Consider the following 9420-nt stretch of genomic DNA (forward strand, 5'->3'; position numbering starts at 1 on the left):
CTTTCCCACCCCCTACCAGACACTGTCCGCGAGGCCCGCGGAGTTGAGGCGCCATCGCCGCTCCGCGTCTCATCACCAGACGGGTAGGCGCGACCCGGTCTCGGCCTCAGGCCCGCCTCATCCTTGAGGGTATTCTTTTCCTTGGTTTTGGGTATGTGTTGTCGGCGCCGTCTGTGAAGTAAAATTGTATAAGTGTTGCCATGTGCTCGGTAGTCGGTATTAGCTCTGCATTGTGTCTTCGCTTTTACATTTGCTTTTTGTGTAAATTGAATTGTGTTTTTCTTTTCTGTGTGCTTTTGGCGGAATTGAATATGTGTGCTTTCCGTTCGTCGCGAATAAATGTGCTTTATTATTGAACTGTTTTCCCGCTTCGCTTCGTCTTTTCCTCTATTGAATCCCCATCTTGCTTCACGTAAAGGGTTGGTAGTGGGCTGAATACGCCCGATAATTAATCGAACCGTCGAGGTCGAAGATAACACCGCTCGGTTATTCTGATAGTACGGAACGGGTCGCTTAAGTGGCCCGTGTCCGAAGTCGACCTGCGGCGAGGTGCGATCGCCCGGTCTACCCTCCGCGTGGGTACTTAGGTAGGTCGACCCGGCGAGCAACCCTATCCCACGCGGGGGCTGATTGGCTCGATCGCGGTGAGACCGAAAGGTCCACCCGTGACTGGTTCCCGGCGTTAGTCCGAGAGGGTCACGACTGGATTGTCCGTCCGGTGGGCGACGTGCCGCGATTCGAGTTACGTGGCCGTCAGCACGCCGGCGGGCGCGAATACCGCAACACTGGTATCAGGTCGTGCGATACAAATTCATCGCCCTCCTCGCGGCACTGGTATCGGAGAACAGGAAAACGGGCTCTCCTGTCTCCGGCTAAATTCACGGGAATCGGTCCAGGGGTGAGAGAAGCGACCCCCGATTCCCTCCAAATTACGAGCGAGCGAAATTAACCCTTCACGAGAAGCAAGATGGCGTCTCAAGGCGAGCGGGAGCCGGGGGTATTAGAAATGGATGTAGAATGTGCAGAATCCATGGTCCAGGATGGAATCCCCGAGCAGGAAATGTTGATTGTGTAGGAACACGGACTCGCCCAACTGAACCCAGAGCCCGAAATAGGTGCGGCAGCAGCCGCGGTGTATGACACCTCCCCCCCCCCTCTCCACCAAAACCCTTCCCCAACCCTTGCCGAAACGGCTCAGCTGAGTGCATCCGACATGGCCCAGCTATGCGCCATGCTGGCGGCAATGACAGAAAAGATGGATACAAATACAAATGAAATGAAAAACGAAATGAAAGACATGAACAAGCAAATGAATGAAGTGAAAACGACGATGGATGCGAATACACAACAAATGAACGAAAAGATGGATGCGAATACACAACAAATGAACGGAATGGAAACAAACATGAAGGAAGAAATGAAAAAGCTACGGGGTGAGACGCAGAACATGGGCCGATGCCTGCAGGCGGGCATGAAGGCCGTGACAAAGGAAATAATAGTTGAGACAAGGGAGGTAAAGGGTGAAGAGTTGGCAGAGACACGGGAGATAGAAAAAATAGAGGAAAGACTACACGAGGAAGACGGGGTAAGTGACGCACACACACACACAGAGGTAGTGGAGGATAATGGGGGTGAGCTGGCGGACTGGGTAGAGACCCAGTGCGAGCACCTGGATGACCTCCTCCAGGAACGAGGGGAGGGAGTCTGCCCCCTTGAGGCGAGTCACGACCAGGTGAGTTCGGTCGTGCTTTGCGAGGTTGAGAGGACGGGTGCTGTGGACAGGTGCTTGGAGAGCTTGGGGGGTATAGAGGCCCCGGAGACCCTTGTGGGGACACGAATCCCCAGTGTGGTTGTCCCGGTGTGTGTGGTGCAGGGTGTGAGTGCGTCCCCGTGTGTGGAAGCGACCCCGTGTGTGAGTGGTGTGGTGGCAATGGTGCCAGAGTGCGTGCTTCCCAGCACGCCGTGTGTGGATGAGGCACCGTGTGTGAGTGTCGCCGTGTGTGTGAATGAGGCACCGCGGGTGAGTGCCCTCGCGTGTGTGAGTGAGGCACGGTGTGTGAGTGAGGCACCGCGGTTGAGTGCCCCCACGTGTATGAGTGAGGGACGGTGTGTGGATGAGGCACCGCGGTTGAGTGCCCCCGCGTGTATGAGTGAGGCACGGTGTGTGGATGAGGCACAGCGGTTGAGTGGTCCCGCGTGTGTGAGTAGTATGGTTTGTGTGAGTAGTGAGGCACGCGTGAGTGAACGGCCGTATGCAAGGGAGACCGTGTGTGTGAGAGAGCGGTATGAGAGGGAGATGTCGGTTGGCATGCGGGAGCACGCAGCCGCATCTCCCAGTGTGAATGTGATGGAGTGGACTGTGTGCGTCGTGACACGCAGGTATGCGTGGGTCGAATGGCGACGACGGCGACATGAGAAGAGAGAAAGCCGAGTAGCGGCTGGAGTTGTTTCGAGGACCGTGCCGGGTTCACCCAGCAGTGAGCACGCGGTTCGTGCTGTGCAACGCACGAGACCACCACGTGCTCGCTTGCGAGAGTGAAGTCCCGGTCCGGAAACGCACGCGGTGGATTTGCCGATCCCGCGGACGGACAAAGTTTAGGCAGGTAAATGGATTTGGACCGGACGGGTTCTCCACGCGATCGTGTGTGTTAAGCTCCAACGGGCAAAGCACATGTGTTCGCGTGGGGAACCCCTCGAGACGTGGGGCTTGTGTTTTTTTTTTGCGCACGGTGACGTCATGGCTGCACGTGTGGTTGGAATCCGGCAGGAGGGGTATCTCTGCCGGATGGTACCGTCCAAGGAGGGACGAGGAACACGTGCAGCTGCATGACGTCACGGGCAGGTGCAAAGTGCGCGAGCTCTGAGTTGCCGCGCAGGTGCTGCGCATGGGAAAAAAAAAAAAAAAAAAGCAAGCCTCACTTTCGGGTGCACAGGATTCCTGGGCAAGGGGTGGAAGACCCCCTTACCCTGGGCACAGGATGGAAACTAGTTAGGGGGAAGGGTTAGCTTAGTTAGACCGACTTCATGGGGCAGGGGTAAGTCCTCATGGAGTCCGTGGAATGGATTAGTTAGAGGGATTGTAGCGAGATTTAGGTTGGGGAATTGATTAATGATTTTATTTGAGGACATGGACAGACTTGTGAATGTGTAGAGGGGACGTAGTTTAGCTACGTAGCGTTAAAAGGAACGTGATGTAGTTTAAGGGACGACGTGGGAGCACGAGTTAGTTAGGGGATGTAGTTAGAAGGATGGCAGAGTTCAGCGGTGTGTGTGTTGAAGAGTTGGTGAGTGAAGTGGAAGCATGTGCTTGGTGAGTGAGTGAGGCCAGCGGGTCTGTGTGTATGGAGTGAAAGGGGAATGCATGGTGCGATGAGTGATTGGGGGGAGGAGTAACTCCCGCCCAAGGGACCCCGGGGTCAGAGTAAAGTGAGTTAGCTGGGTTAGTCAAATTGAAAAATGGAGGTCGTTTTGTTGTTGGTGGGAAAGTAGGCTCGAGACCCATTTGGAGGGGTGCAGGAGCCCTGTTGACGGGCTTGGGAGCGTGGCTGGGAAAGGTGAGTATCGCTGAGTGGGTACCCCGGGCACCAGGCTAGTCGGCCGCGGTAGGCCATGGGCCCATGGGGGGCCGGGATAGCGTAGTGGGCACGGGTGCGCCTGCTTGGTGCGGGGGCCCGGGGCGCCATTAGCCGCGTGGGCAGTGTTGTGGGCAAGGGTGACCCTCGGAAAGGGGCCCGGGAGGCCGGCCTGCCACGTGTGCGTTTCAGGGGAGGTGCCATGGGGGGCACTCCCCGGTGTTAGGGAGCTGGTAGGCTCGGAGGCAGTGTAGTGCCCGGGGGTGCCATAGCGGGAGAATCGGCAGAGGGTCGTGCCTGCCAAAGGGAGCCACGTGTCCCAGCCAGGAGACCGTGTGAGGGCACGGAGAGAAAATTGGGGGGCGAGGCCCGAAATTGTGAGGACACCAACACAGGCGACGGGAATCTGGGTTTATAGAACCAATAGTTTAAGCAAGAGGCGCTTGTTGAAAGCCCCGGGGTAGTTTAACAGTTAAATGGTTAGGGTAGATTAGGAGATGTACCCCTCCGCACCATCCATCCCCTCGCTCTCGTTGTGGGCCGCTGGACCCACTTTGGATTAGATCGCCGAACTCTGGGGAGGCCATTCTGAGGCTTCGTTGGGCCTCGACACAGGACGTTAGCTCTCCCTTATTCCCCTCCGGGAAGGGAACGTAGGGGTTGGGAGTAGGCTAGGTGACAGGATAGGTTAGCCGAACAAGGACAGTAAAGGGGGTTAGGGGACGATTTATAGTGGGGAAGTAAAAATAAAAACAACAAAAAAATAAGTTGGGGCTAATTGGGGTTTGACAAATTAAGGGAGTGGGTATGTACAGTGACAGGCAAAGGCGATAGGTGGGAGGGAGACAGGTAGGTCGGTCCGAGCCCGCCTTCCAAGTGGCCAGCACCACCGCACTCCCTCCACCAACCTCCACTGAACGGCAAAGGCTGGCCAACTTCATCGGCTGGCCGTGTTTTTCTTCGAGGCGGAGGCCGGCCAACTTCGTCTGCAGCTGCTGTGCTGCGGGGCCTGTGCCGGCTGGATCGTCTGCAGCTGCTGTGCTGCAAGGCCTGTGCCGGCCAGTTCATCTGCTGGCTGTTTTTCTTCAAGGCCTGTGCCGGCCAGTTCATCTGCCGGCTGTGTTTGCCTGCAGCGGCCTTCTTCTGCGGGCTGTGTTTGCCTGCTGCCTTTGCCATGCCATGCCCACTGCCCACGTTCACCAGCCCCGTTCAATTTTTGCTTTGCCCCCCCCCCCCGTTCATTTCCATGTGCGTCAGGATCAAGGCAACAGTTTGCAAGCTGCGAGAACTGCCCTGTTGGCAGCGACAACACGGGCCTGCAGTGGCGGCCCGTGCACCGTGTTTGTGTTCATGTATCCATTCGTTGTGCTCATTGCGTGTGCCACTTGAGCTGGCACGGAGACTGCGTTTGTGCAGCCCATGCACCGTTGTGGTTCACTGAGTTCGATTCAAACCATCCATCCATCCATTCGTTGTGCTCATTGCGTGTGCCACTTGAGCTGGCACGGAGACTGCGTTGTGCGGCCCATGCACCGTTGTGGTTCACTGCGTTCAGTTCAAAAAGGAAGGCCTTGGACTGCGTGTGAGCAGCCAGCCACGTTCCCTGTCACCTGCATTGTTTGAGCCAGAGACTGCATGTGGGCAGCCTGGCTCCCTGCTAACTGCTTTTCTTTGCAGAGTTCAGTGATCCTGGGCCATGGTTTAGTGTAAAATTTGTAAGTTAAGGTAAGATGTACTGTAAATATGAGTGCGCCCCCGGCATGTATGTCTTAGCGCCGGCAATTTTATTTAAGTCGTCCGTATGAGTGAGTTTGTTTAGATAGTTACGCAGCCCTCAGGTTATTTATTTTGGGGACACGAATACCATGAATGTCGCACTCAGGGATCCGTAGGTAAAATGTACTAGGGGAAAACTACACATGATGGCACACGAAAATTTGACGACTCGGGACGAGTCTGTAAAAAGGGGAGGGGGTAGTGTTGTGGTTACCAAATTCGCAAACCACCATTCAGGTCCCTTAGGTGAGGTATCTCGGCAAGTATATGTGTAGTTAGGCCCAAACCCGTTGTCTAGTGGGAATACATGTCATTTATGCGTGCTGCGACTCTTCAGGATAGCCGTTTTTCTTTTACTATCTTTATTTTGGACCAACCGCCATGATTACCACCACAACCACAACATCAACCACCAACCACAACGCCGCTTCACCACAACCGCCACGACCTTCACGTCACACTTCGCAACCGTCGCATCGCCACCGTTCTTGCGCCGCCTGTGGGTACCGGTGTTGGACTCGTGCAGGGCGCGCGCCGAACAGCGTGTACAAAATCACGGATTTTGTGCTTCAAAAACGGATCAAAAACGACACACGCCCACTTTTTGCCGTCCAATCGGTGAGCGAGGGGCGATTTGGCCCCGCCTCCAGGGCGATCGCTATATGCAAATTTATGGATCAAAAAGCCTTCACGCCCACTTTTTCTCGGGCCAATGGGGAGCGAGGTGAAAGGTCAAAGGGAGGGGGTCAAAGGCGAAGCTAGGGGGGATAAAAGGACCGTGTTCGTCAGTCAGAAGAGAGTCGGAGAGTCCAGAGGCGGAGAGGCGGAGAGTCGGAGAGTCCAGAGGCGGAGAGGCGGAGAGTAGGAGAGTCGGAAACAGAGAGTCAAGACTTCGCGGGCGGTGGAGCTGCTCGTCGTGTGCGTTGGAGTCGGAACGGAGGGGACGAGCTGTGGAAAGGCGGCGACACCAGACGAGGGGGTGCTCGCGTCGTGCAGGGAGCTGCACCCGAGGGAGGCCGACAGCGCGACCTGGCCGAGGTGGAGACGCTCGTCGCGGGATAATAAAGATCCTCTATACCCCAAGCATCAGCAACCCCCTCCTGTTTCCCCCCCGCGCTGAGATAGTGCGACCAAGGGGGCCCCTTTCCCACCCCCTACCAGACACTGTCCGCGAGGCCCGCGGAGTTGAGGCGCCATCGCCGCTCCGCGTCTCATCACCAGACGGGTAGGCGCGACCCGGTCTCGGCCTCAGGCCCGCCTCATCCTTGAGGGTATTCTTTTCCTTGGTTTTGGGTATGTGTTGTCGGCGCCGTCTGTGAAGTAAAATTGTATATAAGTGTTGCCGTGTGCTCGGTAGTCGGTATTAGCTCTGCATTGTGTCTTCGCTTTTACATTTGCTTTTTGTGTAAATTGAATTGTGTTTTTCTTTTCTGTGTGCTTTTGGTGGAATTGAATATGTGTGCTTTCCGTTCGTCGCGAATAAATGTGCTTTATTATTGAACTGTTCTCCCGCTTCGCTTCGTCTTTTCCTCTATTGAATCCCCATCTTGCTTCATGTAAAGGGTTGGTAGTGGGCTGAATACGCCCGATAATTAATCGAACCGTCGAGGTCGACGATAACACCGCTCGGTTATTCTGATAGTACGGAACGGGTCGCTTAAGTGGCCCGTGTCCGAAGTCGACCTGCGGCGAGGTGCGATCGCCCGGTCTACCCTCCGCGTGGGTACTTAGGTAGGTCAAATTCGGCGAGCAACCCTATCCCACGCGGGGGCTGATTGGCTCGATCGCGGTGAGACCGAAAGGTCCACCCGTGACTGGTTCCCGGCGTTAGTCCGAGAGGGTCACGACTGGATTGTCCGTCCGGTGGGCGACGTGCCGCGATTCGAGTTACGTGGCCGTCAGCACGCCGGCGGGCGCGAATACCGCAACAATATATATATATATATATATATATATATATATATATATATATATATATATATATATATATATATATATATATGTGTATACATATATATAGAAACAATAAATCAAGAGCAAAATAAGTGAAAAGCTGTCATGGTTGTTTTGATGCAGAAATTTCTCATTATGACCAGATATAATTAGACTTGGCGATGACGGTATTCTAAAGGAAACAATTGCACATATTAACATTTAACCACTTGATTCTATCAAAACAGGTAACCAAGTCACATGACCCACATCGACAAAAAACAAATGCATTTATCATTGACCAGACATTGGTACCATACGTATATGTGTTTTTCTTAAACCTAAAACAATAGGATGGAAGCTTTCATCCAATCCTCTTGAATTGGCATAGTGGTATGACATACTGTATACAGTATAAATATTTCTGGCCTCAATTCCCGCCTGCTGTCCGGTTGTCTGCCGCCGCGATGTGTTGCAAAGATGCTGTCACGATTCATTAGGATCTCGGCTCGGCGAGCACAGCCGTGGCACAGAGATCTGCGGTCCAATCCAAATATCGGTGGGATTGGCAGGATAGCTCAGGGGTAGCATACTTACCTTCAAGCTGCGTGGTCTGAGTTCGAGTCACAGGCTGATTATAAACTGCCACCCAGGTGTTTCGCAAGCAGGGTGGTGAATCAGAAAGGGCACCGTCCGTCGAATGGTATATTGAGCTAGGATCTCCAGAATTGGCTTTCAGTGTATGTTAAAGATTGTATCTAACAGTTTCACAAAGTATAGGTCATTGGAACCTGGTAAAATTCCAAATTTCCAAATATTGATTCATAGGGTTTGTGCTGGACGATGTCGAGTGGTTGAGGTGAGTGATTGGTGGTCGCTCTGAAAGCGCGCGCGCACGCACACACACACACACACACACACACACACACACACACACACACACACACACACACACACACACACACACACACACACACACACACACACACACACACGCGCACGCACACGCACACACACACTCCTTTGTGAGAAATTGATCGATTTCCTGACCACCTGTATCATGACAAGCTTTCCGTTCTTCATCGAGGTTCTGACCCTTTTAGCAGAGAATTTCTCCAACCAGTGGATCAACAACCTGGGCCATCAGCCCAGATCAGTATTGATCCACAAGCTCAGCCATCTCTGATAAACAATCAATAATCCAGCAATTGCAATCTCATCTTCCATCTCTTTACCTAAAAAGTAATGCTTCACTTATAGATATATACCTTCATTACTCGAGGCATATTTGATGTATATTTATAACCCTTGTCACACATCTCATTGCATAACCACACATATGTACCATTACGCTCACACACACAAACGCACGCACACCTGTGCCTCACTGCGGGCTCCAGGCTAGTATACCTACCTGTCGTCGAGGTAACACGGTGGAATGTTCACGCACTGCCAAGTTCCCCAAAAATCCAACTCTTCATCACAGTGATTTCATTGGCAAAACGATTGCTTCCATAATCTCAGGAAAAAGTCAGTGTGAGGCATTGGGACTTGGGAGCACAGGCACGGGGGAGGGGGAGGGAAGGGGGATGGGGAGTAAGGGGGAGGGGATGGTGGAGATTCGTGTGTTACACCTGCTCACACGATGTGTACGTGACTCGCCTTCGTGAAATAGAATCGATTCTCGATCCTCTCCTCAAACACGGCATCCATTTTGTCTCACCTTAAGTAAACAGCTTTTCGCATCATGCTATTACCGAGGCCGTGAATTGCTTTCGACTGACTGGGCTGTCGTTAAACGTTGGACATTACATCCAAGTGCACTGCTCTCGCTTTGCCTTTTAATTAAAACTGAACGCTCAGACATGCCATTGTGCATATTGCGGCCTAACAGGTATGCATGAGGCCTATTCGTGGCACTTCGCATGACAAACGGCTTCACTGGACTGGTTTTTGCAATCTTACTACAAATTCACCCTCATGGAGTTATAGGCTTGGGGATAGGATGACAAGACGGCAGAACGAGATAACAAACAGCTTGATCGAGCTTCTGTGCCTGTAATGGGATAAGCACAAGCACAACAATGATCAGATTTCACTCAATCACTGATTAGGGCTGTCGAGCCTGGGTTGAAATCTC

General features: G+C 53.2%; 1 long non-coding RNA gene across 1 annotated transcript in view; it reads right to left on the reverse strand.

Annotated features, from left to right (window-relative positions):
- Nucleotides 1–8828, reverse strand: part of LOC147011039 (uncharacterized) — a 71966-nt gene extending 63138 nt beyond the window's left edge. The window contains exon 1 of the long non-coding RNA XR_015052172.1: nt 8695–8828. This is a non-coding gene — a long non-coding RNA (uncharacterized LOC147011039). The remainder of the gene's footprint in view (nt 1–8694) is intronic.
- Between the last annotated feature and the right edge of the window lie 592 nt (nt 8829–9420).

This window comes from Eptatretus burgeri, chromosome 16, assembly GCF_056783735.1.
Source record: "Eptatretus burgeri isolate ZD-2024b chromosome 16, Ebu_testis_v1, whole genome shotgun sequence".
NCBI lineage: Eukaryota > Metazoa > Chordata > Myxini > Myxiniformes > Myxinidae > Eptatretus > Eptatretus burgeri.